The following is a 17,914-nucleotide window of genomic DNA, read 5'->3' on the forward strand; positions in this document are numbered from 1 at the left end:
CTGTGCTGCCACATTCTGGTGTGAAATGCCAAGGACTTCAAAACTTCTAAATTGTAACCTGGCCTTCCATGCTGTTTTGAAAATATATTTTTCAAAGTAGGAAAATGAAACATATTTTATTTAAAAGTTTTTTGTTAGTTTGATTTATAACTTATAAATATTTAGATATATGGTATGTAAGCTGCCATTTATACTCTTGTCCTGGGCCCTGCTAATGGTTGAGGTGCTAAGGGTCTGCCCAACTGGGAAGGATCGAAGTTCTTACCCTGACGGTTGCCACTACTTCTCTGGCTAACATTAACTGGCAACTGATGTTCTGAGTGGCAGGCATCCAAGTTCAAGGTCTCTCTTGGGTATGTGTTTGTATTTCTCTAGGACTACTCCTGGGTGTCCACTCACATGCGCCCAGATATTCATGGGAGGATATCTCTGGGTTTGCCACTTCCAGGACCTCTTTGGTTCACACTCCCAGCACTCTATCCCATAGTCTCCTACTGCCAGCACCCCCTGGCCTGGTGATAGCTTCCTGAAGTGGGGTACAGCCAAAATGGTTCAATCGTGGCTACTTTCCTCAGGGCCCATCTAACAGGAATTACTCATTCTTGCTATGAAAAATGGTGGGAGTTCAGACTACTCCATAGCCTACCTCCATTGCCCATTTGACATCTCTCTTCTGTTCCTTTCCCTTTGCTTACATCGTCTCCTACTCAAGAATACATTCAACCAGGAAATCAGCTTCCCTTTCCCACACACCCTGACTCCAATCTCACCTGGTGGTGAGAATAGAGGAAAAGCATGTTTCCCTGGGAGGGGAACAAAAAGCCTCTTGCCATAAACACACAACCACAAGACTAGACTCTGATCTCCTATTTCTTCTCTCTTTTCCTATGAACTGGGAAGAGAGAGAAGGTTGGGGTGGTGTCTGGTAGTAGCAGGACTGGTCTTGTTGCCTCAGTCCTGAGGAAAATGGCTGCAACATTTGAGGTCCTCTGCTTCATTATCCTCAGCTATGGGCCCTCAGTCCCACTTCTGGAACAAAGGAAAGGTACAATTCAACAACATCAACCTACTTTAATAAATCTTGACCCTTCTTTTCCTTGACTGCTCTGAAAAAATTTTTTTATCCTTCATTACATCTTTCTTCTGAAAACATTCTTTCTCCATTGTTCCGCGATTTTGCACTGAGTGTTCCTACGTCTGTGTATTCTCTTTTTCACTAGTGGATTATTTCCTCCTATTTCAGTTTGACATTTAAGATAACCTTAAATTGAAATCAGCTATTTACATTCTCACTTATCAGACCATAAGTTTTTTGAGGGCCTGAAGTATTAGTTCATTTATTTTTGAATGGACACATGAGTGGTTGAATGAATGAATTCAGGCCACAGTTGTCAGCTCTTCTTATTTCATATCCCTGCTCTGGCAACTCATCCTCTCCAGTGGATTAAGTGGCCCCTTCTTCTTGAATAATTGTTGTATCTGTATCTCTACTTTGACATCTCTTCAAGCTTCAGATTCACATCTCTAGCTTTCTTCTTCACCTAGATGTGCTGTAGTCACCTTAAAATGTATATATCCAAAACTGAATACATCATTTCCCCAATATTCAGGTCTCACATTGCTCTTCTCTATTATTTCATTATGCCATTGTCCTCTCTTTCTCTAAAGCTTATAACCTTGGAGTTACCACTTCCCCCAACAAGTGTTATCAACCCTTTTTCTTCAAAACAATAACAAACCAGCTTACTACGATTATTATGATTCTATTTTTATGGGGTACTTAGAATAGCCAAACTCATAAAAACCAAAAATATAATGGTGGTTGCCAGGGCCTCAGAGAGGGAATAATGGAGCATTATTATATTTAATGGGCATAGAGTTTCAGTTTTACAAGATGAGAAGAGTTATGAAGACGGATGGTGGTGATGGTTGCACAACAATGTGAATATATTTAATACCACTGAACTGTACAGTTAAAAATGGTTAAGCTGGTAAATGTTATGTGTGTTTTACCACGATGAAAACATTAAAAGCAATGATAACAAACTCCCTTATTACAGATGTTATACATCTGCAAACAATTTATTTTTTTTAATTTTTTAAAATTTTATTTTATTTGGCTGTGTTGGGTCTTCATTGCTGTGTGCAGGGTTTCTCTAGTTGCAGAGAGTGAGGGCTACTCTTTGTTGCGGTGCGTGGGCTTCTCATTGTGGTGGCTTCTCTTGTTGTGGAACACAGGCTCTAGGCATGCCGGCTTCAGTAGTTGCAGCACGCGGGCTCAGTTTTTGTGGTACATGGGCTCTAGGCACGCGGGCTTCAATAGTTGCAGCATGTGGACTCAGTAGTTGTGGCTCACAGGCTCTAGAGTGCAGGCTCAGTAGTGGTGACTCATGGGCTTAGTTGCTCTGCGGCATGTGGAATCTTCCCTGACCAGGGATCAAACCCATGTCCCCTGCATTGGCAGACGGATTCTTAACCACTGCACCACCAGGGAAGTCTTGCAAACAATTTATAAATGCAAACAAAAAAGACCACCTGTAAACCCACGTGTTAACAATTTGCATGTCTTTACAGCCTCTATATGTACACAAATACATATATATTTTCCACCAAAATGACATCATGAATGCAATTCTATTTGGAAACTGTTTTTGGAACCTATTTTTTTCACTTGACAACATGCCATGAGCTTTTCCCCATTTTGTGAAATTTTCTTCTACCACAGTGTTTCTCAAATTATGGTCCCTGGCAGCATCAGCATCACCTAAGGACTTGTAGATACAAATTCTCACACACTACCCCATGTTTACTGAATCAGTAACTCTGGGGGTGAGCGCAGCAGGCTGTATTTTGACAAGCCCCCCAGGTAATTCTAATGTACACAGAAGTGTGAGAGCCACTGTTCTACAATATGACTTTTTAACAGCTCATGATATTCCATTGAATAGTAATACTGCAATCTACTTAAGTATCCTGCTATTATTGGACATTAAGGTTATTAATTTTTCACTATTTAAATAACACTCAGTGAATGTTGCTGCAAGTAAACTTTGAAGACATCTCTGAGAGGGAAATAAACCGCTATTTTATTTAGGCCATTGTATCTAGGGGTCCTTTTATACAGCATCTTAGCCTTTGCCCTAGTGTACCTTCTTTACCTCAAACTTACAGTTGACTTCTAGCCAGACCCTCTAACGTAAGCCTCCTAGACCTATAATTTATCTTAATTAGTATTGACTTATTAAGCTATTTAAGTCTCTAATTTGCACAAATCTCACCACCCTCCTCTGCTCAAGAACTACTACTGTTTATTCATTCACGCATTCATTATTTAAGGTACACTGTCTGAAGTGATATTAGAAAAATAACATGGACACAGTCCTTACCCTCACGTACCTTTATAGTATCGTTGGAGACTTTGACAAAAGGGATATTAATCAAACATTCACACAAATAAATATAAAATGACAACTTTGATAATTACAAATAAAAGGAGAGGATATAAGGGACATATAACAGAAGCATTTGATTTAAAGAAGTCAGGGAAGGCTTCTCTAAGGAAGTGTCAAACTGAAATTTAAGGATGAGTAGACCTTAAGTACTGAAAAGGGAAGAGATGAACTTTCTACCCAGTGAAGGCAAAGACCCTGCAGAAGAGAAGCATGGTGATTTTGAGGAGTTGACAGAGACCAGTTTGGCTGGAGCAGAGAGATGGGGGGATGGTACTAGATGAGTCATAGAGACTGGTAGGATCTAGGCCGTGCAGGGTCTTAGAGACAATGTTAAGAATGTTTGTTGGGACTTCCCTGGTGGTCCAGTGGTTAAGAATCTGCCTTCCAATGCAGGGGACACAGGTTCGATCCCTGGTCAGGGAGCTAAGATCCCACATGAGGTGGGGCAACTAAGCCCGCGTGCCGCAACTACTGAGCCCACACACCACAACTAGAGAGCCCGCGTGCCACAACTACAGAGCCCATGCGCTCTGGAGCCCACGCACCACAGCTAGAGAGAAGCCCGCATGCCACAACTAAGACCCAATGCAGTCATAAATAAATAAATATTTTAAAAAAGAATGTTTGTCTTTATCATATGAACATTGAGAATCCATTGAAGAGTTTAGGTTTGAGAATGGCATAATCACGAAATAGTTGCTTAGATGGATTAACTAACTAACTAACTAGCTAATTCTACCCTTAGACTTTTGTTCTTCCCCATTTATATTGTCCTCTGGGCAAACCACCCAACTTCAAGTCATGAGTAACTGCACAAGGGAGACTGAGAATGAGTGGCCAATGACACAGGAGAAAAACTAGGAGTATGTGATGTCAAAGAAGCCAAGAGAGGGCTTCCCTGGTGGCGCAGTGGTTGGGAGTCCGCCTGCTGATGCAGGGGACGCAGGTTCATGCCCCCGTCCGGGAGGATCCCGCATGCTGCGGGGCGCCTGGGCCGGTGAGCCATGGCTGCTGACCCTGTGCGTCCGGAGCCTGTGCTCCTCAACAGGAGAGGCCACAGCAGTGAGAGGCCCGCGTACTGCAAAAAAAAAAAAAAAAAAAAGGAGCCAAGAGAATTTTTCATGAAGGAGGAAGTGAAAAAGAAGAGAGTGATCATTAGTATTCAAGGCTACTGAGAAGGTGGGTAAAATGTAGATTTAATATGTCCATCACTTCCCAATGCCAATGAGATAGAGTCTGAATTTCTTACCTTGGTATTCAAGGCCCACAACAATCTTATTTTTACGTACACTTCCATCATTTTTCCCATGACATCGCTAAAATGAGCCTTTTAGACATGGTGCTCTTCAGATAAAGTGCCCCATTTATTTTATCTAGAACACTCTGCCTACCAATCACCATTGGCTGTATCTTCTGCCCACTGCTACTTATCTAATTACTACCTATTTTCTAGGCCCTGACCCTGTTTCACCTCCTCTACGAAGATTGCCGTGGAGGCCACTAGAATGTACCTCTCAGATCTCTGATTGCAGTGAGCATAATTGAATGAGGGCACCAGCTATTGCCCTCTGCAATTCATCACTGTTTACACCAAGGTTTTGCTTCCCATGGACTGCTCCCAGACAATGACTGAGCATGGCACAGATACTAAGGTAGGCCCATTCCTGGGAGATGCCAGACTCCTCTGACAGATGACTCTGAGAAATACTAAAACAACCGTCCAAGCTGTCCTTAGAACTGCACTGGGGTGTAAGATGCTTACATCCAATCTTCCTTCCCTCATTCTTTCACTCAGAATCAGACTTGCATTGTAATCTGATGGCTCTCCCAGTCTCCCTTTTTTGCCGCCCCATTTTCTCCAACAGTCATTACCTCTAGCACATTTCTTGCATTATTAATCTTGTTTTGCATCATTTCTCAGGGACCTGGACTTACACAAGTGGTATCAGAAGTGGTCCAAGAAAACAGGTGGTAAGATAGAAACTTGGACTGACTCATCTACTGCCATCCAAAGAGAATGACAACCTGGTTTGTAGGTGGGGCATAGGTAGTTCCTGGCACAAGATGGTAGCTCGGTTGCTAAGGATTCCACCGATGTTAACCTGGGAAAATGGCCCAGTGGAGGGGAATGCTGTGGCAGATGTGATGACACAGGCATTTGAAAAACATGGGAAGGAACAATGCCTACAAAGATAGTAAAATTGGGTTGTTACTACCAAGTTGTATTGATGCCTGCAGAGAAATCATGAGAGACTGAAGGCCACTAACAACAAGCAATTTTTGGTTAAGTGAGAGAGCCATAGGCCTGTAGGATAGGTTACAAAGAGACCTTTATCTCCATCAGGGGAAGGGAATACACAACTGAGTGGCAGGATGAAGACCTAATTGTTAGAGTAGCAGAGCTCCAGAGACATTAAAATGCTCAGCTAAGGCAGGTCTACAATAGCCTTCCAAGGGCACTGAAGTACTGGATAGAGGCGGCAAGTACAGTACAGTGTTTGGGTGGATGGGGTGCCTGCCTTCAAGACACGGTGTATGTATTAAATCAGAGACCTCTATATGGCACTGTGTCCTCATTAGGAAGAATACATGGGTCTGGGAACCAAGCAGAAGTGACCCCACTTACTATGACACCCAATGCCCCACCGAGGAATTTTGGGCTTCCTGTACCCACAACTCTTGATTCTGCAGGTTAGACATCCAAGTCCCCAAAGAGGGCACACTTGTGCCGGAGGATATAACAGGGACCGCATTGAATTACAAGCTGCAGCTGCTGCCAGGGTGCTTTGAGTTGGGTGCGTCCAGGCACCAGCAAGCGAGAAGAATCACTATCCATCAAGAGTAGTTGACCTTGATCAGCAGGGGGGCTGCTTTTACACAATAGGGACAAAGGGGAACACATGTGGAAGCCAGCGATCCACTTGGGTGCCTCCTGGCGCTCTCTGTTGTAGCCATAAATGGACATACAATACAACCTGGCCTGGGAAACGTATGATTACCAATGGTTCAGCCGCTTCCAGAGTGAAAGTTTGGGTCACATCACCAGGTAAGTCAACAAGACCAGCCAAAGTGATTGCTGAGGATGAGGGGATTTGTGAATGGATGGTAAAGGAGGGAGAGGATGAATACCAGTTGTGGCTCTGAGATCAACTCTAGCGACAGAGACTATAGCTTGTGCTACTAAATGCCCTCTTCTGAGTTTCCTCTCAGGAAGAAAGGCCCACAGAAACAGAGAGGAACTGCTTCCCAAACCTGTGGGAAGAGGCAGGTCCATGTGAGGCTAAGGGTAGACTGTGGTGGCTGTGAGAATGTGCCTTTCAGATCTCCAACTGCAAGGAGTATAATTGACCAAGGGCCCCAGCTACTGCTCTCTGAAATCCATGGCTGGATTCACTCTGAGGCCACACATCTTGCAGGCTGCTCCCAGCCAATGACTGAGTGTGGCAGAGAAACTGAAGTTCCTGGGAGATGTGGGACTCATCTGGAGGGTGACTTTGCTTAAGGACTCCCTGATGGTCTTGCTCTGGTCCTTTCCTCTCTCCTTCACTCAGGGTCAGATTTACCTTATGCTCACAGTCTAGAGTCTCTCCCAGACTCCCCTGGATCCCTCCCCATTTTCTCTCACAGGCATCACATTAATACATTTCTTACATATTCAATCCTGTCTGGTGTAAATTTCTTGGAGGACCTGGACTAAACCCTTGCCCTAAGCCCTCAGCTGAACTTTTTTTTTTTTTTTTTTTTTGCGGTACGCGGGCCTCTCACTGTTGTGGCCTCTTCCATTGCAGAGCACAGGCTCCGGATGCGCAGGCTCAGCGGCCATGGCTCACGGGCCCAGCCGCTCCGCGGCATGTGGGATCTTCCCGAGCTGGGGCACGAACCCGTGTCCCCTGCATCTGCAGGTGGACTCTCAACCACTGTGTCACCAGGGAAGCCCCTCCCTATTTGAACTTTTATAGCACTTGCCCCCACTGCTCACCTGACACTTCCCAAATGCTACCTAGTCTCTTAGAGATAGCTACCATTATGTCACACTTGTCAACCTCTGCACTTCACCAAGTGCCCTATACCTAGAAAGAACTCAGTGCAACAGTCATAGGAAAGAGGTTGTCAGGGGTGCTGAGTTGTTCAGACTATCTTGCACCCCAGGATTGATGTTCCACACTTACTTCAAGTTCCTGGTGTACTATATCTTTCTCCACTCTCCAAATCTTCTACTCAAAGAGTTCCCCATCTTTACAGGGTGGTTTCATCTTTAGTTTCCTGTCCCCAAACCCCATACATTTTACCACATACATTGACTCAGTAGAGGATGTGGCATAGACAGCTACCTGACAACCAAATTTTTGTGACCCCCTTTCTGTAGTGTGGAGTTGTTGCTAATAAGAGGCTGGCCAGGCGGCGACCACACTGCCAAGCTTGATCCTGTATCCAGGGGTAGCTGGGATCTTTAAGAGGCAGGACTCCTCTTCCACTTATCTCCTTCCGTATTCTCCAGTTGAATATGGGTAGGGATGGTGAGGCCACAAGTCAGAAGAGGCCTGGGTCCCTGAATCACCATGTGGAGGAAAGCTGCCCACCATGTGGAGGAACACCTACACTGGAATGTTGGATGAGTGAACAATAAGCTTCTATTATGTTAGGTTACTGAAATTTGGGGGTTGGTTTTTTACAGTTGCTAGCATTATTCTAAATAATACAGAAATCATTTGTCCTTTTCTTGGCCACTCACCATCTTAACTCCCTTTTATTTAGAGGGAGTGTCCTTTTATGGGACTCTTGAGGACAAACGGATTAGATCCTTCTCATGCTAGGGTGTGGGCATGTTACTTAGTCTCTGACAATCTGACACATTCCCACTCAAGACTCTGAATGTGGGAGTAATGCAAAGATACATGACAATATAGAAACCGTTCACAGTGGTGGTATGGCCTTGAGAATCCAGGGGCAGTGGCAGCAAGGCCTGGCAACAATGTTTTTTAGGTCAAAGTCCTAACAAGACTGTTCTTGTGGCATGACCTTTTCTGTGTTTTCCTGCTTCTAGATTCACTTGCTTTTTCACTTTTCTTCATTCTTCTTGACAATTCCTTCCTTGCAATAATTAATTATCTTCTTCAAAGCTCCAGAATTTGTTTCATCTACACTATCTCCTATCTACACTGGCCTCTCCTCCCAAGCTAGAGTCAACAGGATGACCATTTATTAAGCACCCAGCACTGTGAAAGGCGCTCTAAATATGCTGTCCGACAATTTAGTCCTTCCATTTCTTCTATAGGGTCAGTATTATTATTGCTGTTAATAAATGGGAAAATTGCAGCTCAAAGAGATTAACTGATTTTTTCAGTGCTTGTGAGTGTTACTTGGAATTCAATTTGGATGGCATCAAAGCATGTTTTTCCATTGCACCAGAAACCCTTCACCAACTCCTAATTACTGCAGTGCTTCTTTCTAGGGCCTCTTATAGCCTACGATCATCTGATTCTGGAAGTACGGAATAATATCAATATTTACTTAATCCTTTCCTATACATAGAAGTGGTTGTAAAGAAAATTTTCTTGTTGCAGCTGTTTTCTAAGGCTTCAAAGAGTATGTGTTCTTCTTTTCCTTTCTTGTCCTTCCCTTCTCTTTTCTTCCTTTTCCTTCCCTTCCCTTTCACCCTTCCTTATTTTCTCTTTCTCTCTTACCCTCCCTCCTTCCCTCCCTCCCTCCCTTCCTTCCTTCCTTCCTTCCTTACTTCTTTCCTTCCTCCTTGACAAAACAACATATCATGTGATATAGCAGATAGTACATGGTGGCATCACTTCAGTCAGCTCCAGGGGAGCTGACTTTCCTTAGAATGCACTGCAATCTAAGATGCTTCTTCCCAACCTTCCTTCCTTGTTTCTCTCATTCACTTAGGGTCACTCACGCTAGCATCAACCATAAGGTTGGGTGCACCATACCCTAATGGAAAGTAATTATCTTTATTACTTTTGATATTCCTCACTAAGTATGTCTCAAATATCAACAACACCCTTGGGAAACTGTATAGGTTTCCTGTGCTCCACGAGAAAGAAGCTGCCTCTAATGATGGAGCTGAGGGTCAGATAGTTTCATTTTCCCAGAGAAACTGGAGTAGGGAGAGACAAAGTCTTTCAGTGATTGAATACCTCCCCTGTATTAGGGACCATTGGTCCTAGAAACATAGAAATAAAAATTATAGAATCCTTACCCTAAACAACCCTATAGTCCAGTGGAGAGTCATACATTAATAGTTATCTTTTCCAGTTTCTAGATGTTAACTTTAATTGATTTAGAACAGCATAATTCATACCAAGTGCTTTAAACCATCCATTATAATAGAAATAATTGTGAAATTAGCATAGATCATATAACTTGTTAGAATTATAGCAGGAATTATAAAAGAAAAAGAAGTGAGGAGAAGCCACTAATTAAAAGAAACATTTCTTAATCCAGTATCATGACTCTTGTCTTAGAATTTTCTGAACAGTTGGAAGAGGGCTAGAAAGGAGGAGGATGAGGGGAAATGAAAGAATATTTCTTGTATCATGGCTGCACTTTAATTTAAATGCAACCCAGTATCCAGAAATGGGGAGAATCATTAAAACTCTTTTGTTTGAAATGGAAAAGGCCATCCTCAAGGGTAGTAGAATCAGTATACTCAGAAGGCAATACTGGAACTGTTCTTGTGAGCTCAAGGACTCTTTCTTCGAATCCACATTGTTTTTCTTATCTTCTACCATCCCAGTTGGATGTCTGTACACAGTATACCATAGTTCTGAACACATCCATCCCAAACCCATTGCCAGGTATAAATACAGATAGAATTGGAGTGTAATGTGGGTGGGAAGGGTGAAGTTAGCAAAACCTGAACAAGTAATTTTAATGCAACTGATCAAGAAGGTACTGGCGTAGAAGTAGGGACAAACCATGGGAACACAAAATAAAAATGTAGTAATTTTGTGGGATGGAAATCATGTTGGATATTAGAAGGAAGGGAACTAAGGCCATCAGGAAAAGCAAGAAGGGGAAGGGAGTGTTTTTAGAGAAAGTTAAGGCTATCTAGTGGGCCAGGTGGAGGGGGTAGGAGAAAGCCCCAAGCAAAGGACTGAACTGGTAGAGGAGAGAAAAGGGAAAGGCATCAGCGGCCTAAGTGTCAGATTTTTGCTTCATAGGGCTGAACAAGGTGGGCGATTGAGAGGTGGAAGTAGAAAAGGGACAGGTTGCTGAGCGGAGCACTGAGGGAAAGCAGAAGCAAAGAGGTAGGAAGACAGAGAACTGGTTAGAGAATTAGAATCACTAAGAATCATAAGCCTCTTTTTGTTGAGAAAGACAAGGACCTTTAGGATAGAGGGGCCAGGGCAGCATGTTCAATGGCGGCAGGAACAACATAAATGATTCAAGCCAGAGCTAAGATTCCAAACTGAAGTCTGCTAATGAGACACTTTCTGCAACCCAGGTAACCAGAGAAAGTGTAAGGCTCTCTTACACAGATATCACCAATAAAATGTAGAAATTGATAAAAGCTGTAAATTAGGAACAAAACCAGATGGGAGTTTAGAGAAAGAAGAGGTTGCTTATAATGGGAAATTGTGGAAATGTTTTGCAGAAGAAATGGTGTTTGGAACTGGAGGCATTAGATTTGGACATGCAGAGATAGCATTGAAGAGAACAGCAAGGCAAGAATCTTCGGTGACCTAGTGTAGTGTTGGGAATGATGTCCTCCCAAAAGGTATGTCCAAGCCCTAACCCCTGGCACCTCTGTGAATGTGGCCTTATTTGGAAATAGATCTTTTCATATGTAATCTTGTTATTGATCTCGAGATGAAGTCATCCTGGATTTAGGGTGGGCCCTAAATCCAATGACTGGTACCCTAACAAGAAAAGGAGGAGGGAGATCATAGACAAGGAGACACAGGGAAGAAGCCCATGTGAAGATGGAGATTGGAGTGATGCTACCACAACCTTAGGAACACCAGGGCATGGACCAGGTTCAGTATGAAGAAAGGGTATGGGAAATGTAGGAGGAAAGGGGTGGTAGAGAGAGCCTCCGGGTTCCAGGTCCTGGAAGTGGAACAACCAGGAACCACTGGAACCTGGGAGAGACAAGAAAAGATTCTCCTCTAGAGCCTTTGAAGGCAGATTGTCCCTGCTGACACCATAATTTTGGTCTCTTGTCCTCCAGAACTGTGAGAAAATAAATTTCTGTTGTTTTAAGGCACCAATTTTGTGATAATAGGTTGTGGCAGTTCTAGGAAACTAATGTACCTGGTATGATTTTTCTGACTTTTTCCAGCAACTGTGGGCAGTCTGTGAGCAGAATCAGAGTGATCCAAAGGAAGCAGTGACCCAGGGTTGGGCCTTGGCATGGTGATCTTTTTTTAAATTTTTAAATAAATATTTATTTATTTTGCTGTGCCGAGTCTTAGTTGCGGCACATGGGATCTTCATTGCGGCATGCAGGATCTTTAGTTGCAGCATGTGGGATCTAATTCCCTGATCAGGGATGGAACCCTGGTCCCCTGCATTGGTAGTGCAGAGTCTTAGCCACTGGACCACCAGGGAGGTCCTGGCATGGTGATTGTGATGGAAAGGAGTTGAGGGAGGCTAGAGTGCTAGAGTAGGTAGAGTTTAAATAGTTATACTGTGGGAATTAAAAGGTTCCATTGAGGGAATGGACCAGATTCAGTATGAAGAATGGGTGTTGGGGGAAGGTAGGAGGAAAGCGGTGGTAGAGAGAACCTCCGGGTTCCAGGTTCTGGAAGTGGAGCAATTCTTGGTGATTACAAGGCCCAGCTTGTGGGTGGCTGTAGTGGAACAGAGCTGAAGGCCCTTCTTGTTGAGGAAGCTGAGGCATTCTCAGGACAGCTAGCCAGAAGATATTGGTATAAAGGCTGAATAAACTCTCTGAGAATAGCGGTGGAAGGCAGATGTGATGGTTAATTTGATGTGTGAGCCTAATTATGTTAGGCTAAGGGATGCCCAGATAGCTGGTAAACATTATTTCTGGGTGTGTCTGTGAGGGTGTCTCTAGAAGAGGTTTGTATTTGTTTGAGTATACTGGGTAAAAAAGGATCACCTTGGGGCTTCCCTGGTGGCACAGTGGTTGAGAGTCTGCCTGCTGATGCAGGGGACACGGGTTTGTGCCCCGGTCCGGGAAGATCCCACATGCCGCGGAGGGGCTAGGCCTGTGAGCCATGGCCTCTGAGCCTGTGCGTCTGGAGCCTATGCTCCGCAACGGGAGAAGCCACAACAGTGAGAGGCCCGCATACCAAAAGAAAAATAAAGGATCATCTTCACCAATGTGGGTGAGCATCGTCCAATCCATTGGGGGCCTGAGTAGGTCAAAAGGGCAGAGGAAGGCCAAATTCCCTCTCTGCTTGAGCTGAGATATCCATTTTCTCCTGCCCTAGGACAGGAGATTCCTGATTCCTGATTCTAGGGCTTTTGGACTCAGATGGAGACTTACATCATTCACTCTCCAGCCTCCTTTTCTCAGACTTTTGAACTCAAACTGAATTGCACAACAGGCTTTCATGTTTCTCCATCTTTCTTTCTTTTTTTTAAAATAAGACCATATAATCTTTAATATTCATTGATACATGTGTAAACATGCAATAAACTATGAATATTATAGAGTGTTTTCTTTTTTAATTGAGATATAATTGACATATAACATTATATTAATTTCAGACATACAACATAATGATTCTATATTTGTAGATATTGTGGAATGGTCACCACAACAAATCTAGTTAACATATGTCACCATACATAGTTACAAATTTTTTTCTTGTGATGAAAACTTTTAAGATCTACTCTCTTAGCAACTTTCAAATATGAAATACAGTATTATTAACTATAGTCACTATACTGTACATTACATCCCCATGACTTATTTATTTTATTCCTGGAAATTTGTACCTTTTGACCACCTTCACCAATTTTGCCCCCATTTCTCTCTCTGTCTCTGTCACCAATCTGAGCTTTTTTTTTTTTTAAGATTCCACATATAAATGAGATCATACAGTATTTGTCTTTCTCTGACTGACTTATTTCACTTAGCATAAAACCCTTAAGGTCCACCCATTGCAAGATTTCATTCTTCCTCATGCCTGAATAATATTTGTATATATATATATATATAATATACATATATAATATAATATTTTATTTATCCATTTATCGATTGGTGGACACTTAGGCAGTTTCCATCTGCCTAAGCTAGTTTGGCTATTGTAAATAATGCTTCATTGAACATGGTGGTACATATACCTTTTCAAATTAGTGTTTTCATTTTCTTTGGATAAATACCCAGAAGTGGAATTGCTAGATCAAGTGGCAGTTCTATTTTTAGTTTTTTGAGGAACCTTCATACTGTTTTCCATAGTGGCTGTATCAATTTACATTCCTACCAAGAGTGCACAAGTGTTCCCTTTTCTCCACATCTTCACTAACACTTGTTATTTCTTAACTATTTGGTAATAGCCATTCTAACAGGTGTGAGGCTAAAACCTCATTGTGGTTTTGATTTGCATTTCCCTGATGATTAGTGACGTTGAGCATCTTTCCATGTACCCATTAATCATCTGTCTGTTTTCTTTGGAAAAATGTCTATTCAGATCCTCTGTCCAATTTTTAATCAGATTATTATTATTATTTTGCTGTTGAGTTATGAGTTCTCGCTTTCTATTTTTTTAAATATTCATGTTATTTTATTGTTTAAAAATTCCATCCACCTTTAATATTCATTGAAAATGCTGACTCCTCCATTTTAAAAAAAATTATTTATTTATTTTTGGATGCATTAAGTCTTTGTTGTTGTGCACGGGCTTTCTCTAGCTGTGGCGAGCAGGAGCTACTCTTTGTTGCAGTGCGTGGGCTTCTCATTGCAGTGGTTTCTCTTGTTGCGAAGCACAGGCTCTAGGTGCGTGGGCTTCAGCAGTTGTGGCTCACAGGCTCTAGAGCGCAGGCTCAGTAATTTTGGCTCAAGAGCTTAGTTGTTCTGCAGCATGTGAGATCTTCCCGGAACAGGGATCAAACCCGTGTCCCCTGTATTGGCAGGTGGATTCTTAACCACTGTGCCACCAGGGAAGTCCCTCTCTCTATATTTTGGATGTTAACCCCTTATCAGATATATGATTTGCAAATATTTTCTCTCATTTGGTTGGTTGCCTTTTCATTTTGTTGATTGTTTCTTTTTCTGTGCAGAAGCTTTTTAGTCTGATGTAGCCCCACCTGTTTATTTTTGCTTTAGTTGCCTTTGTATTTGGTGTCAAATCCAAAAAATCATTGCCAAGACCAATGTCAAGGAGCTTACTGCCTATGTTTTCTTTTAGAAGTATTGTGGTTTCAGTTCTTACAGTGAAGTCTTGAATCCTTTTTGAGTTAATTTTTGTCTGTGGTGTAAGGTAATGGTCTAGTTTCATTCTTTTGCATGTGGATATACAGTTTTCCCAGCACTGTTTATTGAAGAGGCTGTTCTTTCCCCATTGCATATGCTTGGTTCCTTTATTATAAATTAGTTGATCACATATATGGGGTTTATTTGTTGGCTCTTGATTCTGTTCCATTGGTCTACACGTTTGTTTTTATGTCAATACTATACTGTTTTGATTACTATAGCTTTTTAATAAAGTTTGAAATCAGGAGCACAATGACTCCAGCTTTGCTCTTTTTTCTCAATATTGCTTTGGCTACTGGGGTCTTTTGTGGTTCCATGCAAATTTTAGGATTGTTTGTTCTATTTCTGTGAAAAATGTCATTGGAATTTTGATAGGGATTGTGTTGAATCTATAGACTGCTTTGGGTAGTATGAATATTTTAACAACATTAATTCTTTCAATCTATGAGTGTGGAATATCTTACCATTAATTTATGTCTTCTTCAGTTTCTTTCATTAATATCTTATCATTTTCAATGTACAGGTCTTTTACCTCCTTGGTTAAATTTATTCCCAGGTATCTATGTATGTATGTACGTATTTATTTATTGGCTGCAGCACACAGCATGTGGGATCTTCCCTGACCTGGGATCGAACTCATGCCCCCTGCAGTAGAAGCACAGAGTCTTAAACACTGGACCACCAGGGAAATCCTATTTCCAGGTATTTTATTTTTTTAATGCAATTGTAAATGGGTTGTTATCTTAATTTTTCTTTCTGATAATTTGTTATTAGTTTAAAGAAATGCAACACATTTTTGCACATTGATTTTGTACCTTGCAACTTTGCTGAATTCATTTATTAGCTCTAATGTTTTTCTGGTTGAGTCTTTAGTGTTTTCCATATATAATATTTTATTTGCAAATAGTGACAGCTTTACTTCCTTTCTAATTTGGATGCCTTTTTTTTTTTCTTGCCTAATTGCTCTGGTCCATCTTGCAGACAGTAGATAGTGGGACTTCTCCTCCTCCATAACCACATGAGCCAATTATTTTTTTAAAATTAATTTTATTGAAGTATAGTAGATTTACAATGTCATGTTTAATTTCTGCTGTACACTAAAGTGACTCAGTTATACATATATGTATTGTTTTTCATATTCTTTTCCATTATGGTTTATCACAGGATATTGAATATATTGATAGTTCCCTGTGCTATACAGCAGGACCTTGTTGTTTATCCATTCTATATATAATAGTTTGCATTTGCTAATCTCAAACTCCTAATCCTTCCTTCCACTACCCATACCCTTGGCAAACACAAGTCTGTTCTCTATATTTGTGAGTCTGTTTTTGTTTCATAGATATGTTCATTTGTGTCATATTCTAGATTCCACATATAAGTGATATCATATGGTATTTGTCTTTCTCTTTCTGACTTAACATCACTTAGTATGATAATCTCTAGGTCCATCCTTGTTGCTGCAAATTACATTATGTCATTCTTTTTAATGGCTGAGTAATATTCCATTGTGTATATATACACCACATCTTCTTTATCCATTCATCTGTCACGAAACATTTAGGTTGTTTCCATGTCTTGGCTATTGTGAATAGTGCTGCTATGAACATAGGGGTGCATGTATCTTTTCATATTATAGTTTTGTCTGGGTATATGCCCAGGAGTGGGATTGTTGGATCACATGGCAACTCTATTTTTAGTTTTTTGAGGAACCTCCTAACTGTTCTCCATAGTGGCTGCACTAACTCACATTCCCATCAACAGTGTAAGAGGGTTCCTTTTTCTCCACACCATTTCCAGCATTTGTTATTTGTAGACTTTTAATGATGGCCATTCTGACTGGTGTGAGGTGGTACCTCATTGTTGTTTTGAGCCATTCTTATAATAAACCTCTTTATCTATCTATCATTTATCACCTAAAAGTTCTGTTTCTTTGGAGAACCCTAACCCTGACTAATACAGCAGGAAAGAGGGAAAAAGTGAGCCCGACACAGACATCATGAGAGAAGGGAGAGGAGGGTGTGTTGTGGAGGTCAGGGGATGCTGAAAGGTGGTACCAACAGATGGCAAAAACTTCAAAGGGGGACTTCCCTGGTGGTCCAGTGGTTAAGAATCCACCTTCCAATGCAGGGGACGTGGGTTCAATCCCTGGTCAGGGAACAAAGATCCCACATGCCACAGGGCAACTAAGCCCATGCACCACAACTACTGAGCCCACACACAACTAGAGAAACCGCGTGCCGCAACTACAGAGCCCATGTGCTCTGGAGCCCATGCACCACAACTAGAGAGAAGCCTGCACACTGCAACTAGGACCTGATGCAGCCAAAAAAAAAAAAAAAAAAAAAAAAAAAATTCAAAGCAAGAGCAGCTCAGCAAGGGTGGAAGGGATGTCTGGAATTGCCTCTGGAAAAAAGGATAGGGCAGTTCTGTTCATTTCTCACAGAGCCCAAGAGGAGCCAGAAAAGACAAAGATTTTCCAAGATGGTGTGAAAAATGTGTGTGATCTGGGGAAAACCAGGTTCCACATCTTGATAACCATTTTAACTGGAATTTAAGCCAGGTCTCTTGTAACCCAATCTTAGTAGCCAAAGAAACACAGTTCAGGGGAAATAATGTGAATTTAAAATACTTCTTTTTTTTCCTTCAATTTTTAAAATAAAACACTAAGGGTGAAGTGCATTCATAATGCACAAGAAACACTTAAAAAATCCTCTCTCCCCACGTGGAGGGTAGCTGCTCTCCAAAATTTCCTCCAACACTCTTTACTCCTACCACGCAAACCTCAGTAAGGTGAGAAGACACGGGTACTGCACTATACCTAATTGACAGAGAGCTCTGGCCCTTATTCTGAAATTAACTGCTGAATTTGCACTGAGGCCACGCCTCTCCCAGGCTGCTCCCATCCAATCAGGGGCAGAAATATTTTGGCTCCAGGACTTAACAGCCTTGCTGAAGTTTCCTTAAAACTGCATAGTAGTCTAAAAAGCTCCTAGTCACCCTTCTTCCTTCTCTTTCTCCTTGACGGGGGTTCAGAGTTGGATTGAACCTGACTGAT

This window comes from Phocoena sinus, chromosome 4 (genome assembly GCF_008692025.1).
Source record: "Phocoena sinus isolate mPhoSin1 chromosome 4, mPhoSin1.pri, whole genome shotgun sequence".
Taxonomy (NCBI): Eukaryota; Metazoa; Chordata; class Mammalia; order Artiodactyla; family Phocoenidae; genus Phocoena; species Phocoena sinus.